This window comes from Panthera leo, chromosome A1 (assembly GCF_018350215.1).
Source record: "Panthera leo isolate Ple1 chromosome A1, P.leo_Ple1_pat1.1, whole genome shotgun sequence".
Taxonomy (NCBI): domain Eukaryota; kingdom Metazoa; phylum Chordata; class Mammalia; order Carnivora; family Felidae; genus Panthera; species Panthera leo.
Window position 1 is genome coordinate 7,008,318 of NC_056679.1, and position 24,129 is coordinate 7,032,446.

General features: G+C 47.8%; 1 protein-coding gene and 1 long non-coding RNA gene across 6 annotated transcripts in view; one reads left to right on the forward strand and one right to left on the reverse strand.

Annotated features, from left to right (window-relative positions):
* The window catches only part of MTIF3 (mitochondrial translational initiation factor 3), a 16,981-nt gene extending 11,440 nt beyond the window's left edge, over positions 1-5,541 (reverse strand). For 2 of the 5 annotated variants that reach the window (XM_042938662.1, XM_042938508.1), the window contains exon 1: positions 5,003-5,541. The gene's annotated coding sequence lies outside the window, so the exon portion shown is untranslated. Of the gene's footprint in view, positions 1-4,162; positions 4,465-5,002 lie in introns of those variants that run through there. The other 3 variants (XM_042938832.1, XM_042938592.1, XM_042938743.1) reach the window with 2 other exon arrangements.
* On the forward strand, positions 5,161-21,698 carry LOC122219970. The gene is made up of 3 exons (XR_006202630.1): positions 5,161-5,294; positions 17,681-17,836; positions 21,544-21,698. It is a non-coding gene; the product is annotated as an uncharacterized LOC122219970 (long non-coding RNA).
* The last annotated feature ends 2,431 nt before the right edge of the window (positions 21,699-24,129 follow it).

Here is a 24,129-nt window from a genome sequence, read left to right on the forward strand (position 1 = left end):
GAGACTCTTAAACACTGAGAACAAACTGAGGGTTGATGGGGGGTGGGGAGAGGGGAAAGTGGGTGATGGGCATGGAGGAGGGCACCTGTTGGGATGAGCCCTGGGTGTTGTATGGAAACCAGTCTGAATAAATTGTAAAAGAAAAAAAGAGAGATACAGGGGACAAGCTGGATATGGACGAGATTCCTGATGGACCAGATGCTATCAGAGAAGTCCTGTGCATGGTGTCAGGGACAATGCCATTCTTGGGAGGGGACTTGGTTGTTTGCGGGGTAGAGGACTGCAACATCTGCCACTTACTCTGACAGGATGTGGCAGAAAATATACGTGTAGTATGGCAACACTTGCTGAATCTACGTTATGGTTACACGGGTGTTCTGTTACCAGTCTTATGGCTTCTCTGTATAATTTTGTTCATAATTAAAAAGTTTTTAGGGGCACCTGGGTGGCTCAGTTGGTTAAGTGTCCGACTTCAGCTCAGGTCATGATCTCACAGCTTGTGAGTTCGAGCCCCGCATCGGGCTCTGTGCTGACCGCTTGGAGCCTGGAGCCTGCTTCAGATTCTGTGTCTCCCTTTCTCTGCCCTTCCTCCGCAAAAAACAAACACACACCCGCTGGGTCAGGACCCCCTCAAAACAAGAAGACATAAGGAAATAAGTAATAAAACATTATTATTTTTTTTTGAAGTTTATTTATTTGAGAGAGACAGAGAGTGCAAGCAGGGGAGGGGCAGAGAGAGGGGGAGAGACCGAGAATCCGAAACCAGGCTCTGTACTGTTAGCACAGAGCCCCATGCAGGGCTCCAACTCATGAACCTTGAGATCACAACCCGAGCTGAAATCAGGAGTTGGACACTGAACACACTGAGCCATCCAGGCGCCCCAAGAATAAAACGTGATAATGTTAAGTGGCTTCAAATAGTTTACGCTATAGGATGTCTGGGGTTATGAGGACAAAGGTTAAGAAACCTTTCAAGGTGGACGTAAAATAGGAAGCCTTGCTCTCTCATTAAGATTTCTCTGATTAAACGTCTCCGATACTCTGTCAAACAAACAGTAGGCTGAATGAGCCAGTGGTCTACATCGAAATAGAGATGCTTACATTCTCATGACAATATTGGTGCATTTGGTTACTTTCTGCCACAGCTATCCCTTCTGAGACATCCAAAACTATTTTAAAAGCCAATTATCTTAAAGTCGTTTACTTAAATCACACAATTTTATAGTATGGGTATCCATTTCTGGTCTCATGGTAACTCAGACCTTACTAAGATCATCCTAAACTGGGGGAATCTGCATCTAGTTGGTAGTTTTTAATTCGGTAGCTAACTCTACCTCTAGGGGGGGAAAAAAAAACCCATATAATTTCTTTTTTTTTTTTTTTTTTTTTATTCCTTATTTACTTGAGACTGGATCGCCCAAAATGTATCCTGCAAGCACTGGAGGATAAACTGACAAGTGCCCTCAAACCCCTTCACCCCTACTAATTTTGGTCCTCTCTCCACTGCTTGGATCTCTTCAACACCATCACTAACCTGCCTGGGACCATGGGAGAAAAATGACAGCTGCATTATTCCAAATGCACACAACGCAGAGGAGCTGTAGTGTTTGACCCACATATTCCATAAGAAATTGAAATGATTTTAAATATTAAGCCATAAAGCGGGACATTATGAAATAAACATGTGGCTACCTCCATACGCTGTGTATTTCTGGTGAGCTTAGGGCTGCGTTATCTTTTCCCATTGGTCTGCAGTTGTTTAAGATGAACAATATTCTTTGAGGACTATTTTCTTCCCATTTTTATTATGAAAATGTTTAAACATACAGAAAAGTTGAAAGACTATACAGTGAACACCCAATACCCATTCATCTAGATGCTACATGTTGCTATCCTTGTTTTATTTATCTATTTATTCCTTCTTCCACCCATTTGTGTTTGGATACATTTCAAAGTAGATTGCAGCCATTGGTACACTTCATCCTCAAATACTTCTGCATGCAGACCATGAACTAGGGTTCAATATTTGTTTACGATTCCTTTCACTTTGGGGCAAAATTTACATACAATGACATGTACAAACCTTAACTGTATCTTTTAATCGGTTTTGACAAGCACCAACATCTCTGGAACCAAAACTCCTGCCAACGTGTAGAATATTACCATCACCCCAGAAAGTTCTCTCATGCTTCTTCCAAGTCAGTCTCTGTCCCCAGCCAGGGGCAAAGACTGTCCTGATATTTTTCCACCAGTCTGCCCTAAGATTTCATATAAATGGAACCACACACTATGTACTCTTTGTTGAAAGGCATCTCAGCATGTTTTGGGGACTCAGCTGTGTTGTTGCAAGTATCATCAGTTTGTTCCTTTTTATTTCGGAGGATTGTCCCAGTGTATGAATATACTCCAGATTTTAAACCCAGTTTTCTGTTGAGGAGCATTTAGACCGTTCCTAGTTTGGGGCTATTATGAGGAAGGTTGCTAGTCATATACAAGAAAAAAAAAAAGTGGCCAAGTCATTACTGCTCCAAAGGACAGCTGCATTCCCCTTGATAGATTATTTTGCATTACTTTTTGTGGTATCTCTTCAGGAAGTACGGTCACGAACCTTCTCGGAAAATGATTTAAATATGTGGTTATGATATGTGGATACGATACAGGTTATGATCCTGTCCTGTAAGAGATTAAATTGCTTGCACCCTCACTGCTTTTCTTTCTGATTTTGCCGATATTCACAAGCTCGTATTTACTGATGTTATTTCCAGAAAGGTTGGATGAAAGTTACATAGAGTCTAGTGAACTAAGTATTTGTGAAATTAACTTCGCCAATCCCTAGGGCTTTAAGAAGCCTCTCACACCTCTCACAGGAGTTTCACAAAGTCCTTGCTTCTGCCTGTTGACCTGCCAACTATCCATCTGCCCCATTCCAACGGGTTTGAGTTGTACAGCTTTAATCCCAGAGGACTGAAGCATGGTCGCTGAGCTTGCCCGCTGCTGTCCCTTGGCTCTGGTTTTGCTCTTCCATAAGGAGAACAAAGTACTCTCCATACTCAGGTTGGCTTTTTAAGAGCTAGAACATTGATTTGCAACACTGGAAAAAGCCAACACATGTCTCTGGCCAATTTCTTAACCACATTTCTTTAGCTACGACATTTTTCATTTATTTTCTATTTTAGTTATTTTACTGAAATAGCTTAATAACCAACCATCCAGGAAACTTTTTTTTTTTTTAAGCTTTAAAATCCAGAGCTACAGACTCAGTATTAACGTCGGACTTATTCCTGTACATGAATCTTCTACACGGTCATTTCCTCTTCCACAACCGTCATCTCAGGGACCAGCATCACAGTCCACCCAGAGCCACATCGTTTCCGTTTTTGCTCTCCCTCACTCTCCTAGCTAACCCAACACCAAGTCTCACAAATTTCACTTCCTAACACCACTCAAACTCCATCCACTTCTCTCCATAGCCACTGCCACCAACGTAGTTCAAGACATCTTGAACTTGGACATCTCTTGTCTGGATTCCCATCAGTCTCCTAACTACACACTTGAACCCTGCAAGCCCTTCCCGTCTCTGCGTTGCTCTCACCACACCCCATGCCCTCCTCAAAACCGCCCCAAATTACAGGCCAACATCGTTCATGAGGCCAAAGGCTCTTGCCACGTCTCTAGCATCGTTCTATACCAAACTTCTTCCTTGTCTAAATGACACTGGCGGTGCAGTGTTGAAATGCTCTTCCCTGCTCTTCCCTTAAGCTTAGGAAACGCCAGATCAGGGGCACCTGGGTGGCTCAGTTGGTTGAGCATCTGACTTTGGCTCAGGTCATGATCTCACAGCTTGTGAGTTCGAGCCCCACGTCGGGCTCTGTGCTGACAGCTCGGAGCCTGGAGCCTGCTTCTGCTTCTGTGTCTCCCTCTCTCTCTGCCCTTAACCCACTTGCATTCTATCTCTGTCTCTCTCAAAAATAAATAAAAATTAAAAAAAAAAAAAAAAAAACCCGCCAGATCATTGCTCAGTGCTCCCTTTCTCTGGGCATTCTTCGGATTACCTTCCAAACTACGCCCATCAGCCACTATTCTCCCTGCTCCCTCATCTGTTAGTGGAACTCAACATCAAGTGCTTGTACAGTATAGTTTATCTGTCCTTTATGACCCTTACCGCAATCAACAATTTTGTGATTTTCTTACTGCTGTTTCTCTCCTTTACCAGACGGCAAGTTCTCAGAGGCTGGGAACGAATCTGTTATCTTTTACTGTATCGTCCGCGGCACAAGAAACAGTCGTTGACTTTACAGACTCCCCTCCACTCTCTGTACTTAGACGGAGGCCTTCCACGAACGTGGAACGGAGGCTTTTCAAGTCGGAAAGCTATTTACTTCTTTCAAGAGTCTTAAGCCACGGAGCCTATTAAACAGTAAATCGGGAAAACCGAGATCCCGCAATCGCTCAGTAACCCTCCCCGCCACGGCCTCCTTCGGAGGCTACGGGTTTTAGAAAAGGCATGTGGCCGAAGCCAGGGACTACAGTACAGGACGCGGAGCGCTTCCGCAGAACGGACCGCGGTCAAGTGTTTCGGCTGCGGCCGCAGCCACGCCCACGCCGGGAAGTTGGGGGGGGGGGGGAGGGTCTCTCGGCGCGTCTCTGCCAGAGAAGGGGCGTGGGGACGTGGGGCGTGCGTGCGTGCCCGTACGTGCGCCCCGATGGCGGGGCGGGCCGCCCAGGGGAGCGGGAGGAGGCCGGCGTCCAGCCTCGGTTCCGCGGTTTCCGAGCGCAGGCAGCGTCCCGGTCCCAAAGACGGCCCTAGAGGCCGGCCGGATCCCCGGCCCCGCGGCAGGGCCTGCGGCGCCCCTCCGCGCTCCGCTCGGCGGCTAGGGCGGCACTGACCTTCCAGGGACACGGCCGAGCGCGAGGCCGCTCCCTCCGCAGGTCTGTGCCTAAGCCCAAGCCCTCCTGCCACAGGCCCCCTCACCCCCTCGGCGCCCCTGGCCTTTAGCTGTACCTGTGCCGGGCCGGCGATTGATAGGTCTGGCGGAAGAAGCCGGGGAACGGCCCTCGCGGGGAGGCCCTCTTCGCCCTCCGTAGTGGGCGGGGCTTCGGCCCGCGTCTTTTAAAGGAAAGGTGACGTAGGGAGGAGCGCCTTCTAGCTGGCGGGCAGAGGTCCTCCGACAGAAAGTGCGGAGGGCGAGGGGCGGTTCGTGCGCCTCCTCTCTTTTAATTTAACGTCGACTAAAATAGTTCGTCAGTGTTCTTGTAGTTACCGTGATTTAAGGAGCACTGCCCCCGGTTTGCAGGTGAGCAAACAGATCCGGGAAATAAAAGACCGTCTGAGGTTCCCGAGCGCTGGGTCCCAGGAGACAGATCCGGAGATGGGGCCGGGCGTGTGAGATTCAATGGATGTAACTGGGAGAGCTTCCGGCAGGCCGTCGGTGTTACGAAGGCGAAAACGGGCCGGTGGTGGTGAAGTGGTTTGTCCGGAGTTCGTGGGGCGGTCCCAAAATTCGGGTGCAGGCGGGTGCTCCCGGGTGTCACCTGCTTGTCCGCGAGGCTGCTCTGTGGGTGTCAATTTCCTGCCCTCTCACCTCGTCTTCGATCGGAAATTGCTCAGCGCCCGGTGGAAATCTGCCGTCGTGACTTAGTGAAGCTACATCGTTAGGGAATTTACCGTATTGGGAGCAAACTACGTTTAGAGGATGTTATAGCCCCGCCAACACATTGCTCTGTTCTCGTTAAATGACTTCTTGAATCCGATTTTACCTGCTTTATTGCAGATCAAAACACTGGTTCAGCTTTAAGTAGCTCCTTGAGAGCAGAGGCCCAAGTTTCTGTCCCAGTGTCTGGCATCTTACGTGCTGACTATTTTGTTGAAATAGTGAAGTGGGAAACCCAGAAACAGCGTGTAGGTGGCCCGAAGTCCACGGTTAGTATTTGCACGTTGGCCGTTTCCAAGTTACACCAGAAGAGTTAGAGATTCCTGTTACTCTACCAAAATTATTCCATAATACCAAGATCTGAATTTGTTTAGTGTAGATAACGGGGATAGAGTGACTATGGGATACCGTGGGTAGGTGCTCAACAATTATGCATATGCCCATTTATAGAATTTATCTGCCAGGCACCGTTCTAAGCATTTTACTTCTCTCAAATCACTTAATCCTCAATACAGGCATCTCACCCTGTTCCACAGATGAGAGAACTGAAGCATAAAGAAGTTCAGCTAAGGTCATGTACCAGTAGCAGAGTCAAACGTCTGGCTCTTGACCTTGGCTCCGGTCACGATCTCACGGTTGGTGCGTCAGCCCCACAGCGGCACAGAATCTGCTTGAAATTCTCTCCCACTTTCTCTGCCTCTCCCCTGCTCATGGGCTCTGTCTCCCTCTCAAAGTAAATAAACTAAAAAAAAAAAAAAAAAAGAATAAAGGAATGCAGGCAGCCTGAAGCCAGAGTTGGTAGTCTTAATACTAAATATTCCTTCCACTGCTAGACTCAACTAAGGAAGCAGAGGGGTTACAAGTCTGTGAAGGTATTTGTGCCCAAATTAAGGACTTGAAATTTGGTAAGGTTGCAATTTGAATGAATTCACACAAAGTAATCGTTAGGTAACTGGAGCTACCTGCCAGGACCCCATTGGTATCCCCTCTTTGAAGGCTATGTGTCCGGCGTAGATGATTCGAGAAGTTTCCTAGACTGTCGTCATCAGATATCTCAAGAAGGAGGCGCTTTAGTGTTCCTGGAAGCAGATGAGCCGGAAAATACACACATTGCAGACATGCCCTCAGAGAGAAGCTTTTTTGTTTGTTTTGTTCTAAATCTCTTCTCTTGAACTCGGCCTTGACCTCCAGCTGAAATGAGATGCGGCAGCTTTTAAAAAGTCATTGGGAGTCTTGGATTCAGCTCCGTGGTGGCAGATTTTGGAGACCCTTGAATAAAGATAGTAAAGCAGGTAACTGGCTCGCTTGGGTCCCCTTCCTGTATTTATGGCCTCTAGGGCTCTCAGGAACTTACACACGTTCCCAGTTGCTATTGTTTCATACCCATAATTTACAAAAACAAAAACCCAAACAGAAGTAATAAAACTCAAATCCAGGGGACTCTAAAACTTTTGCATTTTCCTCCACAGAGTAATTTCCCCGTTAATTCCCATGGTTGGTCCCCAAATGACAGGGTTTCTCACACAATGTGTACATTGGTGTTTTGCTCTGAGAAAGGATTAAAGGGAAATTCCGCCCCTCGCCTTGAAAATCCCCTCTCTCCACAGGCATGGTGGGAATCTTTGGAACAGAGAAGCCCCTGGAGACAGTCTCGGCCTGAGGTCACTGGGGCACAACGTACCCGCTCCACAAAGTAATTATTCTGCAGGCGATTTCTTCAAAAAGTGATTAACCCCCGACTCTGTCGTGATGCCACAGTCACTACAGACAATAACTTTAAGAGGCTGATCTTCCACTAATGAAATCCTGTGTTTACTCTGAGGTCACATAGGTGACTCAAAGCCTGCGCGGCTTCACACATTCAGCATATGCTTCGACACCTAGTTGTTAACAGATCACGGCTAGCTTGTGTATCCCCTCCATAACATCGTAAGCTCTCATCAGGACAGTTTGGTGAAAATAGGGGAATTGAAGTCCATCGTGTATGAGATCCTACGTAGTCCCTACTAAATCTAGCTGATGGCAGTTGTCTTAAGTGGTGGCAACTTTCTCATTACGGTGCCTTCTTAACCGCTAAGAGGGTCCACGCTTTCCTTAATTCGTGTTTACAAGCTTGTCAAGAGGGGCACGGAAAGCGAGGTGCGCAAGAGGGCGTGGCTGAGTGTGAGCTAACTCGTCAAAGACACCTTGAAGATCCCCTCGGCCCAGTACCATGTGCCCGTTATCACAACACACGAAAGCTGGAAACCTCCTCACCGGAGCTCTACTGGTGACCCCCAGGGGGAACTGTGATTCATCTATTCTCGGCGTGTACACATTCACACACTTAAAAAGGGAAAACTCCGAGGCAGGGAGATTCAGCCTTCCGTAGGAGCTCATTTCACTGTTTTGAAAGACTGAGGGAACGAATCTCTTCCTTCAGCCTAAATCCATCACGGGGCTGCGTGTGCCGATTCCCCAGGAGAGCCGGAGAACATCTGGTGACCGCGTCTGCGTGAAAACCCTTTCCGTCCTCCCCAACTGTTGCCAGATTCAGAATACGTTGACCACATGCAAACTTGCCCATAACGGTAGACTCCAGACTAATCATTCCTCTTGTCAGAAAATGATGGCACCAATCATTAAAACATGATGGCGGTTGCGGACAAGTGAGCTAAATTCATCTACAACGAATGGCCTGTTGTAATAAAGTTTTGGAAAGCTTTCAGGTCTGCCGAATAAAAGAGAGGTCTATCGGGAAGATCCATTTATCTCCTGTGAAAAGTCTTGTGCCACTGAACGAAGCAGAAAATAGCCTCGAGAGACCCCACTGGAAAAACGAGACCCCTCATGAACGTAATTCCCATTCCCGTCATAGGACGTGATGCTAAAGTGCCAACAGCTGGCGTGGGAAGCTTTGCAGAAGGTACAATGCGTACTGGGTAAATCCAAGCACGACAGGACCAAGTTCTTCGCATTTTACATTTTAAATAACACCCACTAATGTTTGCCGACACGTGAGATTTTCTAGCTAGGCTCTTTAAGGAAGGCGGGACTGCCGGCAACTACAATGTTAGTAACGAGATTTGTCCTCTCCCTTTGAGAAGCTTGTCAGATGTGAAGTTTTAACATGCTCACCGGGTTGGGAAGATTTCCACTGTACGTTTCATTGTTTGCCTGCCCCCCCCCCCCACCCCCTCCCTTAAAGTTGCTAGGTTCTGCTGCAAAGATTTTCGGGGCTGTTTTGTTGGCAGCTTAGGACGCATCCGTGACCTTACCAAAGTGGAAGTGAAAGCTCTCAGTATTTCTTCTTTCTTTCTTTCTTTTTTTGCAACAGTAAATCTATTAATTTTACAGTCAGTTGAACAGCAATAGGTTAATTTGTTTAAAGTCTGCGTTCACAAAGAAAACCTGAACCGCAGTGGCTTGAATGCCTGAAACTGCAGCGTGGTGGCTGAAGGGTAGACACTCTTACAGCTCGCTCGGGACGGACGCTGGCGGTCCACTGTCACCTGCTTCTCCGCACAGGTGCTGACCCCTCGGTTGATCCGGGGCCTCCTGGCGGGGTAGCGGGAAGGCTGGGCCTTTTGTGTGCTACAGAGAACGCTTTTCCAAGGACTGGGCCCGTTGTCTCCAGCAGCCACAGGAAGCAGAAGAAAGAAGAGGTTAAGGGCCACCGTGAGGGTCAGGATGGGTTAAATTTAGTTAACGTCGGAGGTTATAGCTTTTAACAAGAGCTTCAAGAAAACTTATTCGAAGATGCAATTTGTCTCTTCTTTGTCAACGGTTATTATTATTTTTTTTTGCCCTATTGATAGTGACAGCCTAACAAAGTTTTTATATGCTGGAGGTTTTCATCCTTTATAGAGAAGAAAGGACTGTGTTCCTAAAGAGAGGTGCAGGTGGGGGACTTTATAAAGCTTCCGTGATTTTCAAATTGGGAGGCTTTAGAATAGGCTCCCTGCTTGGCTAAGTCAAAAATAATCTGTGAGGGAGGTTGAAAAAAAAAATCCCCATTAGAAATGGAGGAATGCTTCAGCAGTCAGATGCAGGGGCTCAAGTTTCTAGAAGCTTCTTTGTGTGTGTTTACTTTCAACCATCCCAGCCTAGTTTTCCCAGTTGTTTTTTTCAAAGTTACCGAAGAGGCCCCCTCTTAAGTTTCCACATGTGTGTTTCTTTCCATTTCGAGCACAACACCGGGCATCACTAGTTGTGTGTTATTTCTCCGTGCAAGCAAAGGAGGTAGCCATAGTTTTCTGCATATGTCCTTCATGGCGTTTTCATTCTAGTAGTCCATATTTTCTCTCCACGGACTGAAATCTTTTGGAAATCGGTCTTTGGGAAGAGAGTCCTGCCAACTCTAGCCTTTCAGTTGGAAACACACACCTTTCAATAGGTATGATTTACCTAGAACTGATGTCGAGGGTCTTGTGACACGTGAAGGCTTCAGGTATTATTTAACCGCATTTCCATGATAAGAGGCTCGACTTCTTTTTAGTGAGTTTTATACATGCATGGGGCTGAGGTTTTAGAATACTGAACCTGGGTTGCCAGGGCCACGGTTTTGCTCTGATGGTCGGAAGGGTAAGTGTAATCAAACAATCTAAGTGCTGTACTGTAATATGCATTTGACAACATGTTTGCCTTAGGTACAGTGAGGACTCATTTAATTATTATTCAGGAAATACGATGTTTTGCATGAGAGAATCTTCCGGATACCTAAGCATACCTTCCAGAAACACACAGAACTTCTAACCACGTTGAATAAAAGCGTCTTATATAACGTATTACAGTGTATTGCATCCTGAAACATGAGTATGATGAGTTTCTTAAAGAACAAGGGCATCATCCATTGTTATATGGTGCTGTATAATATATATAGTCGTGCCTGTATCAAGTGCCACTGTACCAAACTGCAGTCGTTTTGAACTTGAAACTTTTGCTTGTCATAGGTTTTCTCACTCCTCTCTTGCCATAATACTGTTAGTGTCCCCTTATTGTTGGTACCCTGCTACCTAGCTTTATAGTTCTCCCCACCTTCTCACGTTCTGCTCAAAGTCAAGTTCAGTCCCACCTGGCCGAATGCAGGGGTTGTTTAAGGAGACTGCTGCTCTCCAAACATCCTTGTTCCAAATCAGCCCTCACACTGCAGCCGGGCTAACCTTGTTTGAGTAAAGCTTCAGCGCCTCCCCTCCCCCCCATTTCCTTCTGGCGGGTTCCCTCATCCACCTGTTCAATTGGATTGTGAGCGTCTGCTCTAGCATTTACCACCCTCTTCGATATATCTGTAACCTACTGGAGTTGACAGGTCAGTCAGTTTGCCTGCTTTGCCCAGGCCCCTTCCTCCGCCCCTGAAAGGGGAGCCATCCAGACCCAAATTCCTGCCCTCGTTCCCTCTTCCTGTCCACACCTGGTTGCACTAGGGGAGAAGACTGACCTACAAGAATCCAGTCCACAGACTGTGACAACTTCCACATTCCAACCAGGAAATTTGCTGGGTGTCAAAGGGTACTTGTGGCAGAGACAGATACTAATTGGATATTCATCCTGCCTTTTCCCGGGTTCCAGCGGGCACATGGCTGCGCGGGGTAAGGAGGGTATGTGCAGCCTCCCTGACGGCTGTGGCCACGTGACCAAGTTCTGGCCGGTGGAATCTGTGTATACCTGCTCATATATAACTTCTTCCCCGTAGCTGCAGGGGGGTCCTAGTTTATGCCTGCCATCCCAGCATAAACCTCTTTCACTCTGACCTGGCACATCCCATGGTCATCCTAAATAAGCAGCTGTGGTACGTGCCATTTCCAGAAAGTGTTCTCAGAAGGAGAGTGTGCTCTCCTCCCCTTCCTCCCTTCTGTCGGCTGAAAGGTGGACGTGATGGCTGGAGCTTGGATGGCATCTGGAGCGGGGGGGGGGCTCGTGGCAATGGAAACCACGCCTGGCAGAGCAATGAGATAGGAGGAGCCTGGGGCCTGACACCCCAGCACGCCGTGCCTCTGGATTTACTGACCGTGCGAGAGACACAAGCTTTTACATTGCTCCTGACAACACATGACTGGGACAAAAAGTCTTACAAAGGTGTTTATTTCACAAGTCAGGCTCATGCCACGCGCATGCTGGCGTTCTTCATGCAGATGGGCTGGTCTGCAGAGAGAGGCAGGAGGGTGAAACAGACATGCAGCAAGAACCACGCAGAAAAGCAGGAGAGAGTGGGGCTCCGTGGAAAATGGGGTAGGAGCCTTCATTTCTAACTTCCCAATTCCAGTCCCCGTGGAGTCCACTGGTCTGCATTTCCCGTCTGCAGATACCTCTTAGGTGGATTTTCTTACAATAACTTTCCGTTCAGTGCAACCAGACATGTTTGTAGCTTGACTCTCCCTCCTCCACCACCACTGCCGACTAGCTGGTCCCGAACCGCATTTTGTGCTGTGCTGCCTCTGTGCCTGTTCGTGCCCTACTTTCTGCCTGGAGTACAGAGCCACGTTTCCAGCCCTAGTTCAAATGCTCCCTCTTCCATGAAGCCTTCCCTTAGCCCAACTGGGTGACCCCTGCCATCTAATGTATGTTTATTCCGTAGCATTCATTTTTCTCTGCCTCCGCATACAGTTGCTTGAATACTTGGCATTTCCTGCCCTCGACATTGTCAGCCCCTAAGAGGCAGGGACACACCCTTGCCGAGGTTGTGCCAGCGCCAGCCTAAGGCCCGCATCCCTTTAGTGTGCATTAAATATTTGCTGAATAGTTGCGGGCTGTCAAATACACAACGGAGCCTTTTCAAACGGTCTCTGGAATCAGAGAAAGCAGACTCTCTTGGATAAGGTGTATGAGCTTTGGTGCAGGACTTCGTGTCTCGTAGCGGCTTCCCTTCGCTTTTTCTCTGGCTCCGAGGTGAGAGTACTTAATAAGAGACTGCTAGGTATTTTATTATGGTTGTAGGAGGAGCCTTTCTAAACCACTATGGGAAGCACAAAAGAAGGTGGCATCTTTTGTTGAAACAAACTTCCGTGCTTGCTACTGTAGTGATTTACCGTTCCTGAATTAGAAGCGGAGAAAGTCTGGGGGCGCCTGGGTGGCTTAGTATGTTAAGCGCCTGACTCTTGATTACGGCTCAGGTCATGATCTCATGGTTTGTGGGTTCGGGCCCCGTGTCGGGCTCTGCGCTGGCACGGCAGAGCCTGCTTGGGATTCTCTCTCTCTCCCTCTTTCTCTCTGCCCTCCCCAACTTGTGCTCCATCTCTTTCTAAATAAATAAACAAGCAAACAAACAAGCTTAAAAAAAGCATAGAAAGTCTAAACAATCTGTGAAAAATATCATAAAGGGATAGTAACCACTGTCTCAAAGAGGAGTAACAACTGGGTCTTTGAGTTTCCTTGTATTAATTACTACATTAGGGGCTCTATCATTATAGCCTACACCCCATATAATCATCATCATTACTTTCAAAAGGATTATTAAATGATCACACATGTGTAACGTTGGGTTCCCCTTGCTACCTCTAAGGCAGAAAGTTCACAGCACAGTAGAAAACCCAGTCTAACGATTTCTTTAATTTTCTGTACGTAATTGATGCGTTTTATGACTGACTTGGTCAAAGGTTTTGGTAGTAACGCTCACGGTGAAAAAAACCAAACCTGACATCATAAAATGGACCCATGTGGAATTATAACTGCAACTTTATTATAGTCTAGAAGTGATGCATCATAAATATGAGGCATGCAACAGAATAATGTGGGATAATGGAGATAAAGGTATGTGTGCCTCACATTTCTGATATGTCACTTAGTGACTATAATTGATAGCCTCTGGCATTCATAGTATCCCTTTCACACTCAACCATCATGTCATGCTGGGTGCATGTCAGTTTATATTAATAATAGCGTAAGTCGTAGAAGCTGGCACTGATGTCACTTATTTGATATTTTTTACAAATTAACATGGATTCGAAGTTACTCTTCTTATAATTGGCTTCTAGCTCACTTGCTTTCTTTTTTAATTTTTTCAATTTTTTTTAGTGTTTATTAAGTTTTGAGACAGAGCATCAGCAGGGGGAGGGGCAGAGAGAGGGAGACACAGAATCTGAAGCAGGCTCCAGGCCCTGAGCCATCAGCACAGAGCCCAACGCGGGGCTCGAACTCACGGACTGGGAAATCATGACCTGCGCCGAAGTTGGATGCCCAGCCGACTGAACCACCCAGGCACCCCGTCACTTGCTTTCTTGAATGGGGGAGAGCTGCTGAGTTACAGGTGGTGTAACAGCAGCTGCATCATAGCCCCAATCTGGGGAGGCCAGGCCCTCCTTGCTTCCTGGACACCCCGAGTGTGGCCAGAAGGCTGACACACGAGCCTCAGGCAAGAGTGATGGCCAGAAGGAACGGCTCTAACGGGCTAAGTAACACATTCATGCTGTTAATGCAACAAAGCCAAAGAAAGAAACACAGGGCAACGAAGAATTTGACGTGTGTAAGGACGTGTGAAGAGTCACACGGCCACCCATCGGTTGCCAAAAAAGCTGAGCAGCACGAGTGCAAACCTGGACCAGTGACTTAACGTTCTGCTAGTTTGGCCACCGTGTGCCTTTGCTCAAGTTACGTACCCTGTAAAGTTGTGTTTCGTCGTCGGCCACATAGGGATAGCAAAAGTATTTTCCATGTGGGCTTGCTAACATTCAAAAAATACCCACGACATGCGTGCAAACACGCTCGGTTCCTGGCACTTAGGAGTGCTTGGCAAATGTTAGCTAGTAAAGTCATACACAGAAAACATACCTACGAAAAGTGTGTTATTCGCAGAAAAGACACAGACAAGCCTTTTAGGAACAGCAGTCGGTGAGATTGTGTTGGCTGAATTTTCCCCGATCCCAAACCAATTTTTTTCTATCACCTTTTGATTTTTTTAGTTTTTTAAAATGAAAAAAAATTTTTTACCCTCTTATTTTTTTACTCATAATGTGATATACCACTGGATGATAAAAGCAATCTTCCTTATTTTCCTTCATTTTAATCCATTCTTCTTAATACCTGTAGCATTGCGTAATTTTTTTAGGCTTTCCCTGATTGAGTGAATCTTGATTACAAGTAGTCTATGGATTTGTATACCTTTTGTATTTCATACCATTTCAAGGAAACAGAGTTGATGACTTCAAAATGGAAGTGTGATCCCCCCCCCCAAAAAAAAAAAGCATTCATAAAGTCTTAAATGTTGACCTTGGATGAATTTAAGGATTCAAAAATTCGGGGAGAAATACAAATCAAAACCACAATGAGCTCCCTTTTCTTACCCCCTGGAATGGCTAGAATCAAAAAGAAAACGATATCAAGTGTTGGCGAGGATCTGGAGAAACTGGTACCCTTCTAAGTTGCCGCTGGGAATGCAAAATGGTGCGACTACTTTGGAAAACAGTTTAAAAGTTCCTTTAGAAGTTAAACAGACTTACAACAGGATCCAAAAATTCCATTGGTTAGGTGTCTAACCAGGAAAAATTAAAACACATGTCCGCACAAAGACTTGTACGTGAGTGTTCGTAGCATCATTATCCACAATAGTCCAAATGTGGAAATAACCCAAATACCCATCAGCTAAAGAATGGTTAAACAGAATGTGGCATATCCATACAATGGAATAGTATTGAGCCGTTAAAAGGAACAAAGGACTGGCCTGTGCTACAACATGGATGAACCTCAGACACGTTATGGTCAGTGAAAGAAGCCAGACAAAGAAAAACACTTACCATTTTCCTGTTTATATGAATTACCCCCAAACAGCAAATGTTCAGAGACCAAAAGTCGAGTAATGGTTGCCCGGGGCAGGGAGTGAGGATAGGGAATAATTATCGCTAGAAAAGGGTTTTGATTTTTTTAGGGTGATGGAAATGGTCTAAACTTAGATTGTGGTGCCAGTTGCCTAACTCTGTACGTTTGCTAAAGCTCATTGAATTGTACACTTAAAATAGGTCAGTTGGATGGTATGTAAGTATTATGGTATGTATCGGTACTATATATCAATAAAGGTATTTTTAAAAAAAAACAAAAGAAAATACTGATTTAATAATAAAGTAACACAAAGACTTCTAGGAAAATCTTATGTAATAAGATTGTCGTTTTACCAAATCTCTATTCTCAGTATGACATTTACTTTGTCTCGATCAACTGTGAAATACGTCCTGCGGAATTCAATATGAACGGCATTTCTATTTTCTAAAATCACTCTTGTGCAGAAGCACTGCTTATATTTGTTTCAATTTCTGTGTAGGTAGGTAGGTAGGTAGAGATGTATTTTCCCCAGTGTGTCAGTATCTCGTGGGATTGAGGGCGCTCAGATTTTATACTTGGCCTTAGTAATTAAATAAAATACAATCATAACGGTAAAGTATCGTTTTGGCCACCGCTGATAGACTATTATGTAAAATGAAGACCAAAACACAGCTAAATTTCGCGTTAGGCTGTCTATGAATCGATTTCGGTGACTGATATGTTGTAATTCCAGCCCGTGTGTAAATGGAATTTCTTTTACAAATTAACCGGTATGAACTTACCAGTATATATATAACCAGTATAAAGCTTACCAGTCCATTACTCCAAACAGGAAAGCTTATTATTCCATTATTCTAATAAGAACAGAGGTTTCTTATTTTTACCAATGGTCTGAAATATTCTCATGAGAGGAGGCCGGGTCAGAGCTGACCCTTCATGTCCAAAGTGCTTGAGTGTCTGAGATGTCCTGTAGAAGCTAGAGGTGGAGAATAGGCTTCTAGAGTCCAGGATTTCAATTCTGTCGTTCAACTCTTTAAGGAAAGTCTTGTCTTGCCGGTTTAAGGGTTTCAGTCACAAAATAGTGTTACTATCGAATTATTTTTATACGCCCTGAAGATTCGATACTGAACAGGAGTCCGGCTCCTGCGGAAAGGACCCCAACGGGGTGGTGCATTCTGTCCTTCATTCTGTGACAGGGGACCCCTGGGTTTCCTGAGGGGGGCAGCACACACAACCATTAGGAAAGCTGCAGAGCAGAAATCTGTGCGGAGTTTGCGGCACCGAAGGCACGGAAAGGATTTGCCAGTCAAGCACTAGCAGTGAGAAAAAGGTCCCGGGGCCAAGTGAGGACAGGACGGGCTGCAATCGAGCCCGGGAAGTGGCTTCCCAGAGCCGGGTACCTGGAGCTGGTGTACAGATGGCTGAGACCAGTGGCACGCCCTCGGAGGCAGCCTGGCGCTGTGTGGAGTTCTCAGGCTGCCTAATTTTCAGCCTCAGTGCCTTCTTGGGAGTGATGCTGTAACAGTCAGTAACCTGGCTGACCGGCCAAGGGCTGGTATCACGGCAGGGGGCCGGGGGTGGGGGGTGGGGAGAGACAGTGAGGTACTCAGCCAGCAAGAAGTGGCTGTCATCTCCCGTCCTGCTCCTCTGGCTGTCCCAGCCGCGCTCTCCCCAGGGACCCTTGGGCTCTTGACCTGCCTCCACGACAAGGGCTGGGTCAGAGATGCTTTGCAAATTCTCCCTTAATCATCCTTTTCAAGAATGACTCCTCTCTGGTCTTACGGACGGAGGGATTCTATCTTGGTTTTGAGAAGGACAATTCTGGGTCAGAAAACTGAACCTCAACACCCAGGAGTCCTAGCCTGAATGAAGGCTCCCCACAGCTCCCACTTGGCCCCAGCCTGAGGGCTGAATGCTTTCAGGTCACGTGTCAGCAATAATGACATAACATGTCCCAAAACTCACATGTATGTACCCACATCTGCAGCTTGTCAAGCAGTAGCTAAAATCATACTGTGGTATGCTATTTATTAATAATGCTTTAATGGTAATTTATTACTAGTATTAAACTGATTTTACGACTAAATCTTGCTTAAAGTGAATTATAATCTCAGAACTTCCTTCCCCTCTCACAAACACTGCTGGGAAGGCCATACTGCAAAGCACTCAGCACGAGGTAATCTTTATATCACTACTTACTTTATGCTGAAAATTCCCCGTGTTCAGTGCGGAGGACTTCCAGCGAGGCTCAGGGGGCCTGGATGTGTTTCCTAACTCCGTATTTTATCTGCTGTGCTTCCTAGAGCAATTGATTGTGATCCTTTGGACCCTTGCTTCTTCATCTGTAAAATGGGCTCATGATGTCACAGCCTTGCAAGGATCCAACAAGACCTATCAAGATATTTTTGAAACGAGAAAGCAATCCACAAGGGTGAGATATCATTAATCTCCTGATCCAGGTGTGTGTTCCCTGGAAATACTTCTCTCTGAGTCTTTTCTCACTTCTGGGTGTGACAGCAAGAGGAGAGCCACTGTGTAAACCAGTGCGACTCAAAGTACGGCCTGTGGACCAGCAGCCTCTGGGATGTTAGAAATGGGATTTCAGGGCCCCTTCTCAATCTACGGATTCAGAAACTGTGGGCCTGGGGACCAACAACCTTGACTTGGCGAAACAAGTTCTCCAGGTGATTTTGGCATGCGCTGAAGTTTGAGAAGCACCAATGTGGACAGTTTTTCCTTCCTTCACTCATTCATTCATTCATTTGTTCATTCAAATACTTAGGGAATATCTCGAGAAAGGATCAGTCGCCATCTTGGGAGGATAAGCCACAATCACCATCCTTAAAGAGAGAATATTTTTCTTTTCTTTTTTTTTTTTAACGTTTTATTTATTTTTGAGACAGGGAGAGACAGAGCATGAACAGGGGAGGGGCGGAGAGAGGGGGAGACACAGAATCTGAAACAGGCTCCAGGCTCTGAGCGGTCAGCACAGAGCCCGATGTGGGGCTTGAACCCACGGACCGCGAGATCATGACCTGAGCCAAAGTGGCCCACCTACTTTGCAGTGCCTGCTACTGTCTGCCCCCCGGGACACGGACAAGCTCAGATGAGAGGCTCCGATTCCTGCTTTCTTAGAAGGGGGAGCCCCGAGCAGTTCTCCTGGCTCGGCGTGTCCCCACCAAAGCGGAAAAGAGCCTGGGCTTCAAGCCTGGCCAGCTGTCAGCTGTCACGTTGGCCAGCGTGTTGAACTCGCTTGTCTCTGCTCGCTCCTCTGCCCGGTGGACGTAAAGAAGTTTAACGCGTAGCTGCAACGTTGCAAAAGTACTAGATGTCCGCCCGAGAAGGAAGCCTGAAGCAGGACGGCAACCGAGGTGGCAGTGGCTGGGGCCGGGAGGGGGGCGCAGCCACGTGTGGTGGTCCCTGACGTGGCCTCGCCACCGGGGCCACAGATCCTCTCCCTTTAACCCCGCCGTCTTTCCCCCGGAACGTGTCTCACCTTCTCTCCGCCCTTGTACATCCTGGGAGAATTTCAGATCAGCATGGGGGAGGGGGATTGGTTAATCATGGGAACTCTTCTTTTTTTGTTTCAAGTTTATTTATTTATTTTGAGAGAGAGAGAGAGGGAGAGGGAGGTCACATGTACGCATGCGTGTGTACGTGGGGTGGGGGGGCAGAGGGAGAGGGAGACAGAATCCCCAGCAGGCTCTGCGCCATCAATGTGGGCTGATGTGGGGCTCCCATTCACAAACTGTGAGATCACGACCTGAGCCAAAACCTGAGATCACGACCTGTGAGATCACGACCTGAGGAAGCTTCACTCGCTGAGCCACCCAGGCACCTGCTTCTCATGACATCCTTAAGCCTCTGCTGACTTCCTAAAAGTAGGGCTGACACCAGAGCTCTCTGCGAAGTCCCCCCATTCCTTCCAGAAGTTCTCACCGGGGAGAGCCCGGGACGTGGCCTGCTGCTGGAGACCTTCTGCAATTGTAGTTGAGCTTTTCCGCCTCCCGCTCTTTTGTTTGGAGGTGGGAGGTGGGAGGAAGCTGGCGAAAAGGAGGTGTGAGATGTGGAGGGAACAGCGCAGCAGAGGGCGGGGACGGGGGCCCGGCTGATGAGACAGAATTATGTTTCCAGAAGCACCGAGCCTCATTTGAAATAGGGATTCCTCCCTGGAGGTCACAGCCCAGCCTTTGTTGTGCTTTCAGAGGGGCTATTTATACATTTTTGGTCTCCGTTTCAGAGTTGCCTCCTCTGTTGGTGACACTCCAGCTTTGCTGAAGTGGTGTTTAAAAAAGGAAGTAATTACTAACTGCACACCCAGATGTGGGGATCAGAACGAATTCGGAACAAAAGCTTTCACATGAGCTTTCTACTCCCACTGCTTCAGGGGGAAGCTGGGATCCTTTTCATTTCTAGCTAAAGCAAGGTCCTTGGAATAAATTACATAAGGACTTCTGCGCCCTGGGAATCCGTCCATGTCTTGGGGTTTGGGTCCACACTCTGACTCTTGTCTGTGATGCTTTATCCCTCATCCCTCCCACATAACTGGGGGTGGGGGGAGCTGAGGGGAAAGGTGTAGATGGAAACGTTTGAGCTTAAAAGCAATCTTTAGGGGCGCCTTGGGTGGCTCAGTCGGCTGAGCATCCGACTTCGGCTCAGGTCATGATCTCAGGTCCATGAGTTCGAGCCCCGCGTCAGGCTCTGTGCCGACAACTCAGAGCCTGGAGCCTGCTTCGGATTCTGTGTCTCCCTCTCTCTCTGCCTCTGCCCCGCTCATGCTTGCTCTCTCTCTCTCTCTCTCAAAAATAAATAAAGATAAAAAAATTAATATTTAAAAGCAATCTTTCCTGCTCTCAAGTCTGAGTTCTCCGCCTTCCTCCCCATGCCTCGCTCAGCAGTTTATTTGCCAGAAGCCTGGAGATTTCACACCAAGTTCTCAGGACATGCCCAGGTGCTTGCTGACTGCGGCTGAATGGAAGGCCCCAAACGAGACGAGCAGAAGAACGATCCAGCTGAGCCCTGGTCAGCCCTCAGAACCACGAGAAATAATGACTTGCTGGTCATTTTAAGCCACTAAGTTATGCGGGTTAGATTAATATTAAGGAAGTGGAAGGCTGCCTGGGTGGCTCAGTCGGTTAAGCATCTGACTTCCGCTCAGGTCATGATCTCACGGTCCGTGAGTTCAAGCCCCGCATCGGGCTCTGTGCTGGCAGCTCGGAGCCTGGAGCCTGCTTTGGATTCTGTGTCTCCCTCTCTCTCTCCGCTCATGCTCTGTCTCTCTCTGTCTCAAAAATAAATAAAAACGTTAAATTTTTTTTCTAAAAAGGAAGTGGAAATATTACTCTTTCAGAAAGCAGACAGGTAATAAGTGTAACCAAAACCTAGAAAGGCATTTTGAAGCAGAAATTCTATTCCTCTAATATTATCCTTAAAAAAGGAGCAAAAGGGCACATGGGTGGCTCAGTCGGTTAAGCACCCGACTTTGGCTCAGGTCATGATCTCACGGTTCGTGGGTTCGAGCCCCACGTTGGGCTCTGTGCTGACAGCTCAGAGCCTGGATCCTGCTTCAGATTCTGTGTCTCCCTCTCTCTCTGCCGCTCCCTGCTCACGCTCTGTCTCTCTCTGTCTCAATAATAAATAAATGTTAAAAAAAAATTTTTTTTAAAAGGAGCAAAAAACTGTATGCCTGAAAAGTGTTCGTTGTCGCATGATTTTTGGAAAACTTACAAGTAACGTAACGGGGCAAGAATTAATGACAGCAAAAATCAATGATTGTACTACATTATGATACATGGGAATATTAACTTGCTTTTTGAAGGGATACAAGGGAATCCTTCCCCTGTAATTCAGTTGGAACCAGAGATTTAAAAAAATACGTATTTCAAATCCAGTATTTATTTTTACTTAAAAAATACAGTTACATTTCTTTAAAAAATTTTTTTTAATGTTTATTTATTTTTGAGAGAGAGAGAGAGAGAGTAAGCAGGGGAGGGGCAGAGAGAGAGACACACAGAATCCGAAGCAGGCTCTGGGCTCCGAACCGTCAGCACAGAGCCCGATGCGGGACTCGAACCCACAAACTGTGAGATCGTGACACGAGTCGAAGTCTGACGCTCAACCGACTGAGCCACCCAGCTGCCCCCAGTTACTTTTCTTTTCTTCCCAGCCTTTCCTGTGGAGTCCAAGCCTTTTTCCGAGCACGAGCCACTGCCTCGAGAGCCACATTGTCCTGTGTGCAGCCACGTTCACTCCGCACGTGCTATGAGCAGCTAAAGCCATCTGGGGAGGAACAGGAATGCGGAATCATCTAGATCCCTCCCACCCCAGGTTTTTATAGTTATCTCACTACATCGATTTCAATAGCCTTTATTTTTAGCGACTCACTTTTACGGAGATTTTCAACTTGGGTTTTATTGCCCTTTCTGCGGTCGTTATTTCAACAGTTGTATGTAATCTTTAATTAAACCGTGTGATTATAACATCAGGTGTGGCTGGCAAGGACGGGGTTGGGGACAAACCAGCTGCCTCTTGTCATGGTCTCTGCAACATGGTGGAGGCGACTCTAGGGTCCGCATCGGAGATTCTCGAGGAAGAGCTGGTGTCCCCGGGTGAGGTCACTGGGTCCAGTGGCATTGGCACCCCCCTCCCCCGGGGGCTTGCTGCAAATGCAGACCATTGGGCTGTCCCCCAGACCTGCAGAATCAGAATGTGTGTTGGGGTGTGAGAAAGTCTGCTCAGGACTCACCTGGCGGGAGGGTCCTACCCCACCCCCCTGCTCTCCTGGGGAGCAAAGCACAGCCCTTTGGGCGGGGGCTGGAGCATCATCCTTCCACGGTGGTCACCAGACCTTCCAGAGTGGCTGTCTCTGGACAGCCGGATGCCCAAACGCGCATTAACCACCCGTGTCCCTGTGGGAACCCCAGCCCCCAGGGACGGCCACACCGTGGGTCGGGGAGACCCCAGAGGTGAACGCTGCCTTGTTTACTGGAAACAAGACGCTCCTTCTGAAGTGGCCGCTCTTGGGCTTAAGCTGGGAGCCCGGCTTTGTGGGCGCAGAACCCAGGAGCTGAGACAGTCTTTTCACAAGAGAAGACACTACCATTACCTGGTGGAAAGAGCTTTCGATCTCATCTGAAGAAGGATCCTCTACGTAAGATCACTACTACTGGTGATATCTGCTCCTTTCGAGTCAGTTTCCTACGCCCCAGTTTTGCGAGGCGGAGCTCTGTAGTGCATTGTGATTTAGGACGACAGTCCTCAAAACCCACTTGAACACAAGAAGCCCCTCTTAACCTGTACGTAAAGCTAGCATCCCTCCCCCAATAATGGCAAATGATAATAATATTAATCACAATTCTTATTCTTCTAATTCTTATGTCTAGCCATCACGCTCGAAGCCCACTGTGTACGGGTGCCGGGTCCCTTCCACGACATTTCTCATCCTTATGAGGGGCCTGCCAGATGCTCTTTGGTCTCCGTTTTGCAGATGAGGAATCGGGGTTCAGACGTCACAACACCAAAAGCAATGGCCTCAGAATTCTAAGCCCACCTCCGTCCAGTTCCCAAGCCAGCCACTACCCCACACCCCACACCCTCTCCTGGCAAAGTCAGCATCCGTGTGGAGACAGGAATTCGCCTGGAACATGGAGGAAGCAAAGTCCTTCCGGAGACACTCAGGATGTCCCAGCTGGGGGAAGTGACTCAGTTGAGGGTTTTCCAGCGTCGGGGTGTAGGGACAGCCAGCTGGCTCGTGGCGGGGAGTGCAGGACCCCTGGCCACAGATGAGAAACCGCAGCCCCCAATGTGACTTGACCTGCGCGTGGTCACAGAACGGGGTGGTGAGGGACTCAAGCCCCCAGACTCCTCTCTCTCCTCAGCAAAATCGCTCACTCACTCCCCCGGTGCGCGGAAAACGGCCTCTGATTCCTCGCTTTTCTGCTAAATCTGGTGATTAAGCCCTGCATTCTTCATCCTTGGCCCTTGAGACACACATGCTCTGGTTTCTGAAATGGAAAGGCAGGCACGGACTCCTGGAGCCTGTGTGTTTCTGCTGGTTCATCCACCCCTGGAACAAAGAGAGCCCTGTGGCTTTGTTTGAATGGGGAGGGGTGCAGTTCTAAAAGGAATATGCTTGTTTGTGAGTCCGAACGTTATTCTTCTATAAGAACAGGCCTCGTAGATGTACTCACCCCCCTTTTCCCCTGACATAACTGCCTCACTGCGCGGAGGCCAGCCTCAGTGCTCCCCACCGGAAGAGCCTGGGGAAGCGGCCACCATCAGGACATGCCCCAGACCTTGATCTGGTAAGGCCAGGGGGAGGGCCCTGGGGCGCGTCTTCCTCCTGGAAGCAGACCCAGGAAGGCCTGGTGAAGGGTGGGGAAGCCAAATCTCCCCACGCCCACCGTGCACTGGGTCCTGCCCAGCATCCTTCGGCCATTTTTCACATTTACGTCGGCAAAGCTCGATCCCTGCAGAGAGGACGTGCCCCAGGTGACTCGTGGGGGATGGTGGCCGCAGGCTTGATTCCATCCTTGAAGGTTTCTGACTCAGATGTCGCACGACTGTGGGCTTCACATTGCAGGCAGCACCCCCCCCCCCACCCCGGTGGATCTGTACAGAAGCCCACCACAGTCCTCATCAAGACAAACACGAGGCAGACATTCTGGAAAACTCCCCTGGTGAGTTTTCGGCGGAGCGGTTTCCAGCCAGGGGGATCCCTGAAGTAGCACCTCTGACCTGAACGACTGAAAAG